The sequence below is a fragment of the Protomyctophum bolini genome (genome assembly GCF_963924005.1).
Source record: "Protomyctophum bolini genome assembly, chromosome: 13".
NCBI lineage: Eukaryota > Metazoa > Chordata > Actinopteri > Myctophiformes > Myctophidae > Protomyctophum > Protomyctophum bolini.
The window spans coordinates 43,751,134-43,770,483 of record NC_137874.1 but is presented as its reverse complement, the minus strand read 5'-3'; the positions used below and the strand labels follow the sequence as shown (position 1 = coordinate 43,770,483).

The following is a 19,350-nucleotide window of genomic DNA, read 5'->3' as shown; positions in this document are numbered from 1 at the left end:
GCTGGAGCAGAAGGCATGACTCATCTTTATCTGCGTACCTGCGTACCTACATAAATATGTATGTACGTACATACATACATACATACATACATACATACGTACGTACCTACGTACATGCATATGTGACCAAATTTGACTGGGAGACTGCCATTGGATTTTTTTTTAAATTTTTGTTCTTTCATTTCATATCAAAGCAGGGAATCATAATTATTGGTTGTTCAGTTTGACCCACCGGTTTTGGAGATATGGCTTATAGAGTATAATGTCTTGCAGAGAAACAGCGAGTTGAGAAAACAGGTTTGAAAAAGGTTCACTTCTGTGGTCTCTAACATTACACCTATAGCTACATGTTTAAGCATTTATTTCATATTTACATGTCTTCTGTGGTCTCTAACATTACACCTATAGCTACATGTTTAAGCATTTATTTAATATTTACATGTCTTCTGTTGACTCTAACATTACACCTAGCTACATGTTTAAGCATTTATTTCATATCTACATGTCTTCTGTGGTCTCTAACATTACACCTATAGCTACATGTTTAAACATTTATTTCATATTTACATGTCTTCTGTGGACTCTAACATTACACCTATAGCTACATGTTTAAACATTTATTTCATATCTACATGTCTTCTGTGGTCTCTAACATTACAATATAGCTACATGTTTAAGCATTTATTTCATATCTACATGTCTTCTGTGGTCTCTAACATTACACCTATAGCTACATGTTTAAGCATTTATTTCATATTTACATGTCTTCTGTGGTCTCTAACATTACACCTATAGCTACATGTTTAAGCATTTATTATTAAACAGCATCCATGTTCATATATTCCGAGGCAGCGCTGAGGTACTGTTGGAGCATCTAGGTACAATTTACAATTTACAATTTAGGCATTTATCAGAAGCTCTTAATCCAGAGCGATTAAGCAAGAACAAAAAAGCATGGGAATACATCACATAAAAACATTTATCATGAAACATGCGTAAGCTAAGAAAGTAACAGTGGAATATCTATAATGAAACTATACATATAAGCTATACATCTATACTGTACTATGCTATACATATGTACTATGACGTGCTATGACAATAGCACATACAATGCACTTATGCTGTCTACATAACATGCTATAAGTCTGTATCAAATGCTATCTAAGTCTACAGAATTGCTATCTAAGGGGGTGGGGTAGGTAGGACTGTAGGCCTACCTAGTCTGTCTGTCTGTCTGTCTGTCTGTCTGTCTGTCTGTCTGTCTGCCTGCCTGCCTGCCTGCCTGCCTGTCTGTCTGTCTGTCTGTCTGTCTGCCTGTCTGTCTGTCTGATAAATCACAGATCTACAAGCACGTCTCCGCATACACGCTGTGGCTTCTACGGGAATCCAAATGAGTGAAGTCAGTCGAGGCGACATCTGGTCCCTTAAAGGAGAATTCCATACCAAAAGGCTTTCTTACCTGTCTTTGTAGTCGTTACGTCCCCATCAAATGGGTAATGGTGTTATTTTGTGCAAAAGCTCCTTATTGGCTATTTCCCCTACCATAAGCCCTCAATGAATTATTGAATGGGATGTATGGTGTGTTGTGCTAATTTGCTTATTTCCATCGAAATAAGTATTAAAGTGTGCCGCTTGGGTTATTATTTACATTATGAAGAGAGGATATATACAAAACAATTATAATTTTGAGCGATGGAAATAAGTGAATTAACACAACACCCCATAGCCCCATTCAATTCCCATTCAATTCAATGCAATTCATTTAGGGCTTATGGTAGGGGAAATTGCCAATAAGGAGCTTTTGCACAAAATAACACCTGGACCTCTTTGATGGGGACATAACAACTACAAAGAAAGGTAAGAAAGCCTTTTAGTATGGAATTCTCCTTTAAACACCCAGCAGGAGGGAGAGAATTAAGGTGCCAAATGTCACCAAAACACTAATTACCCCCTCCCCCCTCCCCCCTCTCCCCCCCTGCGGACCACACCCACCCCGTGGGCAAAAACCCTGAACACAACAAAGTGAACTCTCCGTAGCGCCACATTTTCCCATAGGAGGGGAGGACAAGAAGAGTCAATATTTGTAAAGAGCAGCGCCAAGAAAAACATCCTTGACGGGTACATGTTGAAGGCCTGTGTGTGTGTGTGTGTGTGTGTGTGTGTGTGCGCGCGCGTGTGTGTGTGTGTGTGTGTGTGTGTGTGTGTGTGTGTGTGTGTGTGTGTGTGTGTGTGTGTGTGTGTGTGTGTGTGTGTGTGTGTGTGTGTGTGTGTGTGTGTGTGTGTGTGTGTGTGTGTGTGTGCGTGCGTGCGTCTATATAACTCTAAACTGAGTAATGTGACTCTGACCACAGCTGGAGGTCAATCAGGCAGTCAGTCCCAGTTTTCACTGCAGGCCAGGAGGTGGATCCAGTTACCTCAAAACATCCACATGCAGCTACTGTTTACTACAGCTGAAACTGGACCCTCTACTCCACTGTGGACTGACTCAGTACCATGTTTAAATAAACTGGACCCCTCTACGCCACTGTGGACTGACTCAGTACCATGTTTAAATAAACTGGACCCCTCTACGCCACTGTGGACTGACTCAGTACCATGTTTAAACAAACTGGACCCTCTACTGTGGACTGACTCAGTACCATGTTTAAACAAACTGGACCCTCTACTGTGGACTGACTCAGTACCATGTTTAAACAAACTGGACCCTCTACTGTGGACTGACTCAGTACCATGTTTAAACAAACTGGACCCTCTACTGTGGACTGACTCAGTACCATGTTTAAATAAACTGGACCCCTCTACACCACTGTGGACTGACTCAGTACCATGTTTAAATAAACTGGACCCTCCACTGTGGACTGACTCAGTACCATGTTTAAATAAAGTATTAGAACTAAATGATGTCCTGGACTGACCCATTCACTACTTAAATAAATGTTTGGGGGCCTGAGAAACGATGCAGACATCATCAAACTGTCTTAGTTTCCACATGGAGGAAGGCCACGATGTAAGTAAGGGATAATATCTGAGTTTAACCAGCGAGGGGAAGAATCAAGCATTCAAGCGAAGAATAAAGCATTCAACCAAGCCATGTAATAATGTGTAATAATGTGTAAAATGTGCATCCATTATTAAATGTATTAAGACTCTCAGTCCTGGGTCTGGTGGTATGAAGTGCATTACTAACACTCCTCTCTCTCTCTCATCTGGGTCTGGTGGTATGAAGTGCATTACTAACACTCCTCTCTCTCTCTCTCTCTCATCTGGGTCTGGTGGTATGAAGTGCATTACTAACACTCCTCTCTCTCTCTCATCTGGGTCTGGTGGTATGAAGTGCATTACTAACACTCCTCTCTCTCTCTCTCTCTCTCTCATCTGGGTCTGGTGGTATGAAGTGCATTACTAACACTCCTCTCTCTCTCTCTCTCTCTCATCTGGGTCTGGTGGTATGAAGTGCATTACTAACACTCCTCTCTCTCTCTCTCTCTCTCATCTGGGTCTGGTGGTATGAAGTGCATTACTAACACTCCTCTCTCTCATCTGGGTCTGGTGGTATGAAGTGCATTACTAACACTCCTCTCTCTCTCTCTCTCTCTCTCTCATCTGGGTCTGGTGGTATGAAGTGCATTACTAACACTCCTCTCTCTCTCTCTCTCTCTCTCTCTCTCATCTGGGTCTGGTGGTATGAAGTGCATTACTAACACTCCTCTCTCTCTCTCTCTCTCTCATCTGGGTCTGGTGGTATGAAGTGCATTACTAACACTCCTCTCTCTCTCTCTCTCCTCATCTGGGTCTGGTGGTATGAAGTGCATTACTAACACTCCTCTCTCTCATCTGGGTCTGGTGGTATGAAGTGCATTACTAACACTCCTCTCTCTCTCTCTCTCTCTCTCTCATCTGGGTCTGGTGGTATGAAGTGCATTACTAACACTCTCTCTCTCTCTCTCTATCTCTCCTCATCTGGGTCTGGTGGTATGAAGTGCATTACTAACACTCCTCTCTCTCTCTCTCTCTCTCTCTCTCTCTCTCTCTCTCTCTCTCTCTCTCTCTCTCTCTCTCTCTCTCTCTCTCTCTCTCTCTCATCTGGGTCTGGTGGTATGAAGTGCATTACTAACACTCCTCTCTCTCTCTCTCTCCTCATCTGGGTCTGGTGGTATGAAGTGCATTACTAACACTCCTCTCTCTCTCTCTCATCTGGGTCTGGTGGTATGAAGTGCATTACTAACACTCCTCTCTCTCTCTCTCATCTGGGTCTGGTGGTATGAAGTGCATTAATAACACTCCTCTCTCTCTCTCTCGCTCATCTGGGTCTGGTGGTATGAAGTGCATTACTAACACTCCTCTCTCTCTCTCTCTCCTCATCTTTATATCCATGGCTATAAAGTTCATTACTGGGAGACGATGACGATGATGATGACAGCTCCCGGGGTCAATAGGTCATGCTGTGTGTAAACCTACAGATGATGAGGAATGAGAGATGCAGAGAGTCTGTTCTGGGAGAAGAACCAGAACAGGACTAACTATTCCCACATTTCTTATCCTCATCTTCCCTCTGAGACTCACCTAGTTCTTTATTCCCTCAGATGGATGTATCATCCTCACCTTAAATAGCACCTTCATCCAGGGCGCTTTACATAGATTGTGCATTACATCCACCTACATTCACCCATTCACACACACATTCACCCATATTTACATAGATTGTGCACCACATTCACCTACATTCACCCATTCACATGCAGATTAAGTAACAGAGAGGCAATCAGGTGGTAATAAATTACTTGCTATTTCTTTGACTGAAAAGTGCAGTTGTGAAACAAGTTTCTAAGGAGAGAAAGTCACCCTGCACTATCTGAGAGGAATCTGTACTTGGTGTTGAAGCTACAGTTAGATCAGTTCATATCTGAGAGGAATCTGTACTTGGTGTTGAAGCTACAGACAGATCAGTTCATATCTGAGAGGAATCTGTACTTGGTGTTGAAGCTACAGACAGATCAGTTCATATCTGAGAGGAATCTGTACTTGGTGTTGAAGCTACAGACACATCAGAATATTACCGTTACTCTCTGTGAGGAGAATGAGGAACTGAAACAACGTTATTGCACTGCGTTACGCTCTAAATACAGACTCTAACGCGCATCCGTTGGACAATAAACACATCTGTCTGCCTCAAACAAACCCTTCTTAACTTCACTATAGTTAATATCACAGTATTAGCTGTGTTAACTTCACTAGAGTTAATATCACAGTATTAGCTGTGTTAACTTCACTATAGTTAATATCACAGTATTAGCTGTGTTAACTTCACTAGAGTTAATATCACAGTATTAGCTGTGTTAACTTCACTAGAGTTAATATCACAGTATTAGCTGTGTTAACTTCACTAGAGTTAATATCACAGTATTAGCTGTGTTAACTTCACTAGAGTTAATATCACAGTATTAGCTGTTTTAACTTCACTAGAGTTAATATCACAGTATTAGCTGTGTTAACTTCACTAGAGTTAATATCACAGTATTAGCTGTGTTAACTTCACTATAGTTAATATCACAGTATTAGCTGTGTTAACTTCACTAGAGTTAATATCACAGTATTAGCTGTGTTAACTTCACTAGAGTTAATATCACAGTATTAGCTGTGTTAACTTCACTATAGTTAATATCACAGTATTAGCTGTGTTAACTTCACTAGAGTTAATATCACAGTATTAGCTGTGTTAACTTCACTAGAGTTAATATCACAGTATTAGCTGTGTTAACTTCACTAGAGTTAATATCACAGTATTAGCTGTGTTAACTTCACTAGAGTTAATATCACAGTATTAGCTGTGTTAACTTCACTATAGTTAATATCACAGTATTAGCTGTGTTAACTTCACTAGAGTTAATATCACAGTATTAGCTGTGTTAACTTCACTAGAGTTAATATCACAGTATTAGCTGTGTTAACTTCACTAGAGTTAATATCACAGTATTAGCTGTGTTAACTTCATTAGAGTTAATATCACAGTATTAGCTGTGTTAACTTCACTATAGTTAATATCACAGTATTAGCTGTGTTAACTTCACTAGAGTTAATATCACAGTATTAGCTGTGTTAACTTCACTAGAGTTAATATCACAGTATTAGCTGTGTTAACTTCACTAGAGTTAATATCACAGTATTAGCTGTGTTAACTTCACTAGAGTTAATATCACAGTATTAGCTGTGTTAACTTCACTAGAGTTAATATCACAGTATTAGCTGTGTTAACTTCACTAGAGTTAATATCACAGTATTAGCTGTGTTAACTTCACTAGAGTTAATATCACAGTATTAGCTGTGTTAACTTCACTAGAGTTAATATCACAGTATTAGCTGTGTTAACTTCACTAGAGTTAATATCACAGTATTAGCTGTGTTAACTTCACTAGAGTTAATATCACAGTATTAGCTGTGTTAACTTCACTAGAGTTAATATCACAGTATTAGCTGTGTTAACTTCACTAGAGTTAATATCACAGTATTAGCTGTGTTAACTTCACTAGAGTTAATATCACAGTATTAGCTGTGTTAACTTCACTAGAGTTAATATCACAGTATTAGCTGTGTTAACTTCACTAGAGTTAATATCACAGTATTAGCTGTGTTAACTTCACTAGAGTTAATATCACAGTATTAGCTGTGTTAACTTCACTAGAGTTAATATCACAGTATTAGCTGTGTTAACTTCACTAGAGTTAATATCACAGTATTAGCTGTGTTAACTTCACTAGAGTTAATATCACAGTATTAGCTGTGTTAACTTCACTAGAGTTAATATCACAGTATTAGCTGTGTTAACTTCACTAGAGTTAATATCACAGTATTAGCTGTGTTAACTTCACTAGAGTTAATATCACAGTATTAGCTGTGTTAACTTCACTAGAGTTAATATCACAGCATTAGCTACGTTACCATTAATAATATGAATGAACCTCAGTGTGTGTGTGTGTGTGTGTGTGTGTGTGCGTGTGTGTGTGCGTGCGTGCATGACGTGCGTGCCAGAGGTGAGTGTCCTCTGGTACAGTATAAAAATCAGCTACATTGTATCTGTACTTATCAGTGAGTCCAGATCGATACGGTGGCATGACAGCCACATGCACACACACACACACGGACACGCACACACACATGCACGCGCACACCACTGTGTGTTGTGTTCATCACTACCAGATGTAGTCTATTTCCGTCACGCTCGCGCTAATCACGTGCTAATCACGCCGGCCTGCGCTAATGAAACACAGAGGGATTATAATGTCAACCTTCAGGTACTGGATGTAATCCAGGTTGTAAGGTACTGGATGTAATCCAGGTTGTAAGGTACTGGATGTAATCCAGGTTGTAAGGTACTGGATGTAATCCAGGTTGTAAAGTACTGGATGTAATCCAGGTTGTAAGGTACTGGATGTAATCCAGGTTGTAAGGTACAGATGTAATCCAGGTTGTAAGGTACTGGATGTAATCCAGGTTGTAAGGTACTGGATGTAATCCAGGTTGTAAGGTACTGGATGTAATCCAGGTTGTAAGGTACTGGATGTAATCCAGGTTGTAAGGTACAGATGTAATCCAGGTTGTAAGGTACTGGATGTAATCCAGGTTGTAAGGTACAGATGTAATCCAGGTTGTAAGGTACTGGATGTAATCCAGGTTGTAAGGTAATGGATGTAATACAGGTTGTAAGGTACTGGATGTAATCCAGGTTGTAAGGTACAGATGTAATCCAGGTTGTAAGGTACTGGATGTAATCCAGGTTGTAAGGTACTGGATGTAATCCAGGTTGTAAGGTACTGGATGTAATCCAGGTTGTAAGGTACTGGATGTAATCCAGGTTGTAAGGTACTGGATGTAATCCAGGTTGTAAGGTACTGGATGTAATCCAGGTTGTAAGGTACTGGATGTAATCCAGGTTGTAAGGTACTGGGTGTAATCCAGGTTGTAAGGTACTGGATGTAATCCAGGTTGTAAGGTACTGTATGTAATCCAGGTTGTAAGGTACTGGATGTAATCCAGGTTGTAAGGTACTGGATGTAATCCAGGTTGTAAGGTACTGGATGTAATCCAGGTTGTAAGGTACTAGATGTAATCCAGGTTGTAAGGTACAGATGTAATCCAGGTTGTAAGGTACTGGATGTAATCCAGGTTGTAAGGTACTGGATGTAATCCAGGTTGTAAGGTACTGGATGTAATCCAGGTTGTAAGGTACTGGATGTAATCCAGGTTGTAAGGTACTGGATGTAATCCAGGTTGTAAGGTACAGATGTAATCCAGGTTGTAAGGTACAGATGTAATCCAGGTTGTAAGGTACTGGATGTAATCCAGGTTGTAAGGTACTGGATGTAATCCAGGTTGTAAGGTACTAGATGTAATCCAGGTTGTAAGGTACTGGATGTAATCCAGGTTGTAAGGTACTAGATGTAATCCAGGTTGTAATGTACTGGATGTAATCCAGGTTGTAAGGTACTAGATGTAATCCAGGTTGTAAGGTACTGGATGTAATCCAGGTTGTAAGGTACAGATGTAATCCAGGTTGTAAGGTACAGATGTAATCCAGGTTGTAAAGTACTAGATGTAATCCAGGTTGTAAGGTACTGGATGTAATCCAGGTTGTAAGGTACAGATGTAATCCAGGTTGTAAGGTACTAGATGTAATCCAGGTTGTAAGGTACTGGATGTAATCCAGGTTGTAAGGTACTGGATGTAATCCAGGTTGTAAGGTACAGATGTAATCCAGGTTGTAAGGTACTGGATGTAATCCAGGTTGTAAGGTACTGGATGTAATCCAGGTTGTAAGGTACTGGATGTAATCCAGGTTGTAAGGTACAGATGTAATCCAGGTTGTAAGGTACTGGATGTAATCCAGGTTGTAAGGTACTGGATGTAATCCAGGTTGTAAGGTACTGGATGTAATCCAGGTTGTAAGGTACTGGATGTAATCCAGGTTGTAAGGTACTGGATGTAATCCAGGTTGTAAGGTACTAGATGTAATCCAGGTTGTAAGGTACAGATGTAATCCAGGTTGTAAGGTACAGATGTAATCCAGGTTGTAAGGTACAGATGTAATCCAGGTTGTAATGTACTGGATGTAATCCAGGTTGTAAGGTACTGGATGTAATCCAGGTTGTAAGGTACTGGATGTAATCCAGGTTGTAAGGTACTGGATGTAATCCAGGTTGTAAGGTACTAGATGTAATCCAGGTTGTAAGGTACAGATGTAATCCAGGTTGTAAGGTACAGATGTAATCCAGGTTGTAAGGTACTGGATGTAATCCAGGTTGTAAGGTACTGGATGTAATCCAGGTTGTAAGGTACTGGATGTAATCCAGGTTGTAAGGTACTGGATGTAATCCAGGTTGTAAGGTACTGGATGTAATCCAGGTTGTAAGGTACTGGATGTAATCCAGGTTGTAAGGTACAGATGTAATCCAGGTTGTAAGGTACTGGATGTAATCCAGGTTGTAAGGTACTGGATGTAATCCAGGTTGTAAGGTACTGGATGTAATCCAGGTTGTAAGGTACTGGATGTAATCCAGGTTGTAAGGTACTGGATGTAATCCAGGTTGTAAGGTACTGGATGTAATCCAGGTTGTAAGGTACTGGATGTAATCCAGGTTGTAAGGTACTGGATGTAATCCAGGTTGTAAGGTACTGGATGTAATCCAGGTTGTAAGGTACTGGATGTAATCCAGGTTGTAAGGTACTGGATGTAATCCAGGTTGTAAGGTACTGGATGTAATCCAGGTTGTAAGGTACTAGATGTAATCCAGGTTGTAAGGTACTGGATGTAATCCAGGTTGTAAGGTACTGGATGTAATCCAGGTTGTAAAGTACTGGATGTAATCCAGGTAACGCGTCACTAGAGCACGTGTAGCTATAGAGTTCTAGAGTGGTTTCTGATATACAGACGCAGCCTTGGATGAAGACGGTCATCAGGCTCTCTTATCGTCCTGTCCCTGTTGATAACGCCATTATTTAGGTCAATCATTCATGATTTGACCTCATGTTGGGATGATGATACTAAATGGAGAAGCAGGTACTAGAGTCCTCCGGCGTAACCGTCTTTAAATAAATACAGCTACAGCTACACCTGCCTAGAGGACTCCTACACCTGCCTAGAGGACTCCTACACCTGCCTAGAGGACTCCTACACCTGCCTAGAGGACTCCTACACCTGCCTAGAGGACTCCTACACCTGCCTAGAGGACAGCTACACCTGCCTAGAGGACAGCTACACCTGCCTAGAGGACAGCTACACCTGCCTAGAGGACTCCTACACCTGCCTAGAGGACTCCTACACCTGCCTAGAGGACTCCTACACCTGCCTAGAGGACTCCTACACCTGCCTAGAGGACTCCTACACCTGCCTAGAGGACAGCTACACCTGCCTAGAGGACTCCTACACCTGCCTAGAGGACTCCTACACCTGCCTAGAGGACTCCTACACCTGCCTAGAGGACAGCTACACCTGTCTAATTTGTGAATTAGTTGCTTTTGTTTTCTCCTCCCAAACAATGGATCACCAGATCATTAAACAATGGATCACCAGTTCATTAAACAATGGATGACCAGTTCATTAAACAATGGATCACCAGTTCATTAAACAATGGATCACCAGTTCATTAAACAATGGATCACCAGTTCATTAAACAATGGATCACCAGTTCATTAAACAATGGATCACCAGTTCATTAAACAATGGATCACCAGTTCATTAAACAATGGATCATCACCAGTTCATTAAACAATGGATCACCAGTTCGTTAAACAATGGATCACCAGTTCATTAAACAATGGATCACCAGATCATGGATTGAGGTCAGAGGTCACATTTGGGTCCAGGAGAGAAAAAACAAGCCGAAAACAGAGCAGGAGAATCATGTGCTGCTGTGCACAGTTGAGACGCACGCACACACACACACACACACACACACACACACACACACACACACACACACACACAGCCTGGGTTGAGACGCACACACACACACACAGCCTGGGTTGAGACACACACACACACACACACACACACACACACACACACACACACACACACAGCCTGGGTTGAGACGCACGCACACACACACAGCCTGGGTTGAGACACACACACACACACACACACAACACATCCCAATGTGTGAAGTGATAACTATGATAATAATAATAGTAATAATAATACACAATAATATACATGAGGAGTCTGCTTCGTCATTCCAGTCGTTTCACACACAGAGAGGAGGGGTGGGGGGGGGGGGGGGGGGGGGGGTAAGGGGGGGGGGTAAGGGGGGGGGGCAGGAGGAATTTGCCTCCAGTGTCGTTGGACTGGTATTACAAGCAGGTGTTGCCAAGATGTTCCCATACCTATACAGTGTGTGTGTGTGTGTGTGTGTGTGTGTGTGTGTGTGTGACTGTGTGTGTGTGTGTGTGTGTGTGTGTGTGTGTGTGACTGTGTGTGTGTGTGTGTGTGTGTGTGTGTGTGAGGGCCAAGGTGTCCCCTGAAGTCATGCTAGTAGAGTTATAGAGAAACAGACCTGAGGACATTTTGCTCAGAGTGAGATTCAAAAGATTAAGATCTTTTCTTCCTATTTCTTTTCTGTTTAGGCTGATATGGGGGGGGTAGGATTAGCATGTAGAGGTGAGTGCGTGCATGTGTGTGTGCATGTTTAAGTGCGTGCACCGCCATGCGTGCGTGTGTGTGTGCATGTTTAAGTGCGTGCAACGTGCATGCGTGTGTGTGTGTGTGTGTGTGCATAAGGGACTGCATGGGAAAATGTATTAACCGATTTAGACCCGAGGACAATTTCTACAGATATCTTCTAAATCATGACAGTTTTCTGAAAACCTCAGTCAGTCGTTCCCTCAGATGTATGTAATTGGCTGCCGACCCCCCCATCTGAAAACATGTTGTTCCAGGGACCCCCCATCTGAAAACATGTTAGTCCAGGGACCCCCCATCTGAAAACATGTTAGTCCAGGGACCCTCCATCTGAAAACATGATGTTCCAGGGACCCCCCATCTGAAAACATGTTATTCCAGGGACCCCACGTTTTCCATACCAGGGGTCCTTGGTATGGAGAACCACTGACATTATAGAAACATGGTTCTGTTCAGAAAACAGATTTTTAGAAGACATAATTTTTGTAGAATCGTCCTCAGGTCTAAAGGGGTTGAGACTCTGATCTGACCTGGGGAGGAGGAAACTAAATGAACAAAGTGCAGCTGAGAGACAGATTCATGCTTTTATTTCCACTCGGCTATACTGCCATGCATTATGGCTATACTGCCATGCATTATTCACTACGACTACGACCTCCCAGAGCCTCTAGTCTAGACTAGAGAGACTGCAGCCTGTTCACTATTATCACTACTGATGCTCTGGGGCCTCTAGAGAGACTGCAACCTGTTCACTATATCACTACTGCTGCTCTGGGGCCTCTAGAGAGACTGCAACATGTTCACTATATCACTACTGCTGCTCTGGGGCCTCTAGAGAGACTGCAACATGTTCACTATATCACTACTGCTGCTCTGGGGCCTCTAGAGAGACTGCAACATGTTCACTATATCACTACTGATGCTCTGGGGCCTCTAGAGAGACTGCAACATGTTCACTATATCACTACTGATGCTCTGGGGCCTCTAGAGAGACTGCAACATGTTTACTATATCACTACTGCTGCTCTGGAGCCTCTAGAGAGACTGCAACATGTTCACTATATCACTAATGCTGCTCTGGGGCCTCTAGAGAGACTGCAACATGTTCACTATATCACTACTGATGCTCTGGGGCCTCTAGAGAGACTGCAACATGTTCACTATATCACTACTGGTGCTCTGGGGCCTCTAGAGAGACTGCAACATGTTCACTATATCACTACTGGTGCTCTGGGGCCTCTAGAGAGACTGCAACATGTTTACTATATCACTACTGGTGCTCTGGAGCCTCTAGAGAGACTGCAACATGTTCACTATATCACTACTGATGCTCTGGGGCCTCTAGAGAGACTGCAACATGTTCACTATATCACTACTGGTGCTCTGGGGCCTCTAGAGAGACTGCAACATGTTCACTATATCACTACTGGTGCTCTGGGGCCTCTAGAGAGACTGCAACATGTTCACTATATCACTACTGATGCTCTGGGGCCTCTAGAGAGACTGCAACATGTTCACTATATCACTACTGGTGCTCTGGGGCCTCTAGAGAGACTGCAACATGTTCACTATATCACTACTGGTGCTCTGGAGCCTCTAGAGAGACTGCAACATGTTCACTATATCACTACTGGTGCTCTGGGCCTCTAGAGAGACTGCAACCTGTTCACCACTATATCACTACTGGTGCTCTGGGGCCTCTAGAGAGACTGCAACATGTTCACTATATCACTACTGGTGCTCTGGGGCCTCTAGAGAGACTGCAACATGTTCACTATATCACTACTGATGCTCTGGGGCCTCTAGAGAGACTGCAACATGTTCACTATATCACTACTGTTAGGCTTCTGACGAGAACTGGGGGATGAGAGAGAGATACTGCGAAAGGGTGCAAGAGCGCTCTTTAGCACACACACACACACACACACACACACACACACACACACACACACACACACACACACACACACACACACACACACACACACACACACACACACACACACACACACACACACACACACACACACACACACACACACACACACACACACACACACACACACACACACACACACACACACACACACACACACACAGGTGACCAACCCAGCCCATGCAACGACCTGCCAACAACAGCTAGAGGAGGCTGGCTGTGTTTGCCAAGTGGGCGAGGAACGAAGACAGGAATGAAAAGCTTCCATTAAAAATCAACCACATCACAGAGGAAGGAGGGAGGGAGGGAGGGAGGGAGGGAGGGAAGGAGGGAAGGAAGGAGGGAAGGAAGGAGGGAAGGAGGGAAGGAGGGAAGGAAGGAGGGAAGGAGGGAAGGAGGGAAGGAAGGAGGGAAGGAAGGAGGGAAGGAAGGAGGGAAGGAGGGAAGGAGGGAAGGAAGGAGGGAAGGAGGGAGGGAGGGAGGGAAGGAGGGAAGGAGGGAAGGAGGGAAGGAGGGAAGGAGGGAGGGAGGGAAGGAGGGAAGGATGGAGGGAAGGAAGGAAGGAGGGAAGGAGGGAGGGAAGGAAGGAAGGAGGGAGGGAAGGAAGGAAGGAGGGAAGGAGGGAGGGAAGGAAGGACACTCTGTCAGTGTGTGTTCACACAGTGGTGAGGAAGAGGAGGAAGAGGAGGAAGGAGGAAGAGGAAGAAGGACACTGTCAGTGTGTGTTCACACAGTGGTGAGGAAGAGGAGGAAGAGGAGGAAGAGGAGGAAGAGGAGGAAGGACACTGTCAGTGTGTGTTCACACAGTGGTGAGGAAGAGGAGGAAGAGGAGGAAGGAGGAAGAGGAGGAAGGACACTGTCAGTGTGTGTTCACACAGTGGTGAGGAAGAGGAGGAAGGAGGAAGAGGAGGAAGGACACTGTCAGTGTGTGTTCACACAGTGGTGAGGAAGAGGAGGAAGAGGAGGAAGGAGGAAGAGGAGGAAGGACACTGTCAGTGTGTGTTCACACAGTGGTGAGGAAGAGGAGGAAGAGGAGGAAGGAGGAAGAGGAGGAAGGACACTGTCAGTGTGTGTTCACACAGTGGTGAGGAAGAGGAGGAAGAGGAGGAAGGAGGAAGAGGAGGAAGGACACTGTCAGTGTGTGTTCACACAGTGGTGAGGAAGAGGAGGAAGAGGAGGAAGAGGGACAAGAGGAAGGTCTTGTCAAGTCAAACATTGATCTGTTTTAGATGAAGTCCAGATCTGGAGGGAATGTTTAGTCCGGAGAAACATCAACCTGTTAAATAAATAAAGGCTGTGAATGAGTTTGTTCAGAGAGTGTGTGTGTGTGCGTGTGCGCGTGCGTGTGCGTGTGTGTGTGTGTGTGTGTGTGTGCGCGCTCGCCTTCTTTTAGATTATTTGGATGTACTTTTCTTTTGGGGGGGGGGAGGGGGGGATTCCCTGTACAACACATGCAAGAGTGAAGCAGTTCTGTTGTTCTCAAGGCCTCTTATGTAGCTATACATTATTATTACAAACACACGCACACACACACACGCACACAAACACACACACACACCCACCGACACACACACACACACTGACACACACACACACACCCACCCACCGACACACCCACCGACACACACACACACACACACACACACACACACACACACACGTAAATCCCTTCAAAGGAGCGAGCCCTGGTTTAGTGGCATTAGTGAGATGTTAATCTGGAGGTGAGATGAAGTTAGAGGAACCAGGAATGTCAGCCATGTTGTCCCTCATACACACACACACACACACACACACCAAACACACACACACACACACACCAAACACACACACACACACACACACACACACACACACACACACCAAACACATGTTCACAGTGCACGTATTCCCACACATCAAACACATGTTCTGTGTCTTGTCTGTGTTAGAGTTAGAGGTTGCCGGTTCGAACCCTGTGGGCTCCTCCCCCAGAGTTAGTGTCGAAGTAGCCTCGGAAACCCAGACGTTTTTATTTCCAGGGAGAGAAAATAACTCCACTTCAATACGGCATACAGTAGTATCGCAAACGTCGATCACTCTCTGCTGATTTCTGATCGTCTGCACCTTTGATAAATTGACACACACACACACACACACACACACACACTCCTCTCTCTCTCTGTCGCTCTAAGTAATCAGTCTTATGTCCAGCAGCTGCACACAGTTTCTCCCGGCGGATCCTGCCTGTATGCCGTTAGAAAGCACAGGGGAGTTCCAGGCTAGTGTGGAAGTGTCCTTGAGCAAGACACTGGACGCCTGATTGCTCCTGATGTGTGTGTGTGCGTGTGTGTGTGTGTGTGTGTGTGTGAATGTAATGCACGACCTATATGTAAAGCGCCTTGGATAAAGGCGCTATATTTTAACTTGGTCCCGTCTATGTCTGTGCATTTCTTATCTTTGTAAACTAGGTCGTCTCCTGACTGTTATACCACAATGTTTAATGCTCTCTTGTATTAAACCTCCGTCTTAATAAACGGACACAGAATTCCTCAATAAAACTCCACAACGCACTGAATGAACAGCCTGTTCACTATCTGTGACAGACAGGCTGTTCAGGAGAGGATAAAACAAGACTGACTGTTCAGGAGAGGAGAAAACAAGACTGACTGTTCAGGAGAGGAGAAAACAAGACTAACTGTTGAGGAGAGGAGAAAACAAGACTAAGTGTTGAGGAGAGGAGAAAACAAGACTAAGTGTTCAGGAGAGGAGAAAACAAGACTAACTGTTGAGGAGAGGAGAAAACAAGACTAACTGTTGAGGAGAGGAGAAAACAAGACTAAGTGTTCAGGAGAGGAGAAAACAAGACTAAGTGTTGAGGAGAGGAGAAAACAAGACTAACTGTTGAGGAGAGGAGAAAACAAGACTAACTGTTGAGGAGAGGAGAAAACAAGACTAAGTGTTGAGGAGAGGAGAAAACAAGACTAACTGTTGAGGAGAGGAGAAAACAAGACTAACTGTTGAGGAGAAGAGAAAACAAGACTAAGTGTTGAGGAGAGGAGAAAACAAGACTAACTGTTGAGGAGAGGAGAAAACAAGACTAACTGTTGAGGAGAGGAGAAAACAAGACTAAGTGTTCAGGAGAGGAGAAAACAAGGCTAACTGTTGAGGAGAGGAGAAAACAAGACTGACTGTTGAGGAGAGGAGAAAACAAGACTGACTGTTGAGGAGAGGAGAAAACAAGACTGACTGTTGAGGAGAGGAGAAAACAAGACTAACTCTTCAAATACTAGACTCACGTAGCTAGGTGTAAATGTTACACAGAAGTGAACCTTTTCAAGCCCGTTTTCTCAACTCTCTTCTCTGCCAGACATTACTCTATAAGCCATATCTCCAAAACTGGAGGGTCAAAATGAACAACCAATATGTCAACTTGAAGCTATGATTCCCTGCTTTCACATGACATGAAGAAAAAAAACGAAAATTACAAAAATAAATCCAATGGCAGTCCCTCAGTCAAAGTGGGTCACATTTATAGAACACGATGTGTACACTCATGGTCCCAAAGGTTGTCCTAACACTGAGGTCAAAGGTCACAGCTTTGAACCAAACTGTACAGCACAGCACAGTGCAGTACAGTACAGTACAGTACGTCCATCGTCCATCAGTACGTTAGCAGAAGACTGTGTCCCACCTCTCATAACGTCTCTGTTCTACACCTGGCTGTGAGGTGACCTCACTACGTTTAGAAGACTGTGTCCCACCTCTCATAACGTCTCTGTTCTACACCTGGCTGTGAGGTGACCTCACTACGTTTAGAAGACTGTGTCCCACCTCTCATAACGTCTCTGTTCTACACCTGGCTGTGAGGTGACCTCACTACGTTTAGAAGACTGTGTCCCACCTCTCATAACGTCTCTGTTCTACACCTGGCTGTGAGGTGACCTCACTACGTTTAGAAGACTGTGTCCCACCTCTCATAACGTCTCTGTTCTACACCTGGCTGTGAGGTGACCTCACTACGTTTAGAAGACTGTGTCCCACCTCTCATAACGTCTCTGTTCTACACCTGGCTGTGAGGTGACCTCACTACGTTTAGAAGACTGTGTACCACCTCTCATAACGTCTCTGTTCTACACCTGGCTGTGAGGTGACCTCACTACGTTTAGAAGACTGTGTCCCACCTCTCATAACGTCTCTGTTCTACACCTGGCTGTGAGGTGACCTCACTACGTTTAGAAGACTGTGTCCCACCTCTCATAACGTCTCTGTTCTACACCTGGCTGTGAGGTGACCTCACTACGTTTAGAAGACTGTGTCCCACCTCTCATAACGTCTCTGTTCTACACCTGGCTGTGAGGTGACCTCACTACGTTTAGAAGACTGTGTCCCACCTCTCATAACGTCTCTGTTCTACACCTGGCTGTGAGGTGACCTCACTACGTTTAGAAGACTGTGTCCCACCTCTCATAACGTCTCTGTTCTACACCTGGCTGTGAGGTGACCTCACTACGTTTAGAAGACTGTGTCCCACCTCTCATAACGTCTCTGTTCTACACCTGGCTGTGAGGTGACCTCACTACGTTTAGAAGACTGTGTCCCACCTCTCATAACGTCTCTGTTCGACACCTGGCTGTGAGGTGACCTCACTACGTTTAGAAGACTGTGTCCCACCTCTCATAACGTCTCTGTTCTACACCTGGCTGTGAGGTGACCTCACTACGTTTAGAAGACTGTGTCCCACCTCTCATAACGTCCAGACTCACTGCCTCCTGAAGCACGGTTCATAGATCAGGTTAGTTTCCCAGTCTAACATGCATTAGGCCACAGACACCACATTTTATATGTTTTTCTTAAATCTCTGGGACCCCAGTTGTAATCAATCAATAAATCAATCAAAGTGAGTTCAGGGCACATACCACACAGACAGACAGACAGACAGACAGACAGACAGACAGGTATACCTGACAGACAGACAGACAGACAGCAGAGCTGCAGTGTAATTGGATAAGGGAGGTCAGGTGGTCACTAGTGGTGGTCAGGTGGTCAGCTGCATGGTACCGTGATGCTTTGCCCCAGCTGAGCCACTCTCTCTCTCTCTGTGTGTGTGTGTGTGTGTGTGTGTGTGTGTGTGTGTGTGTGTGTGTGTGTGTGTGTGTGTGTGAGTGCGAGTGTGTGTGAGTGTGTGTGTGTGTGTGAGTGTGTGTGCGTGCGTGTGTGCGTGCTGTTACACCTGCATACCAGTCTAAAGTGAACCTGCTGTTATTTTGCCTACCTCACACTTTCCCCCCAAGCTGATCCACATCTAAGGTCATAAATCAGGTTGTGGGGGGGGGGGGTGAATTCTTGTTTAAATGAAATGCATGACACCCTCAGGGGGGGGGGGGGGTGGAGGGGGGGCTGTGACCCGCCATAGGGCCAACAGGGTAACACACACTTTCACACACCGATGGCGGAGGAAACCATGCCACAGACCAACAGGTATAAAGTACTAAACTACTAAAGCCTACTATTATCTGTTCAAGGTGAGATCAAAAGGGTCTCCTCCACTTCCTGGTTGGTGTTTTCAGGGACAGAGAAAATATAATAGAGGATCTTTTGTTGTGTCGTGGAAAAGGAGAGAGAGAGAGAGAGAGAGAGAGAGAGAGAGGGAGAGAGAGAGAGGGAGTGCCACCTAAAATCAGATGTCCCACACACACCCACTGTCACTGTGTCACCATGCACACACACACACACACACACACACACACAGTCACACACACAC

General features: G+C 44.3%; 1 protein-coding gene across 1 annotated transcript in view; it reads right to left on the bottom strand.

Annotated features, from left to right (window-relative positions):
• sptbn2 (spectrin, beta, non-erythrocytic 2) overlaps window positions 1-19,350 on the bottom strand; it is a 131,945-nt gene that overhangs the window by 111,914 nt on the left and 681 nt on the right.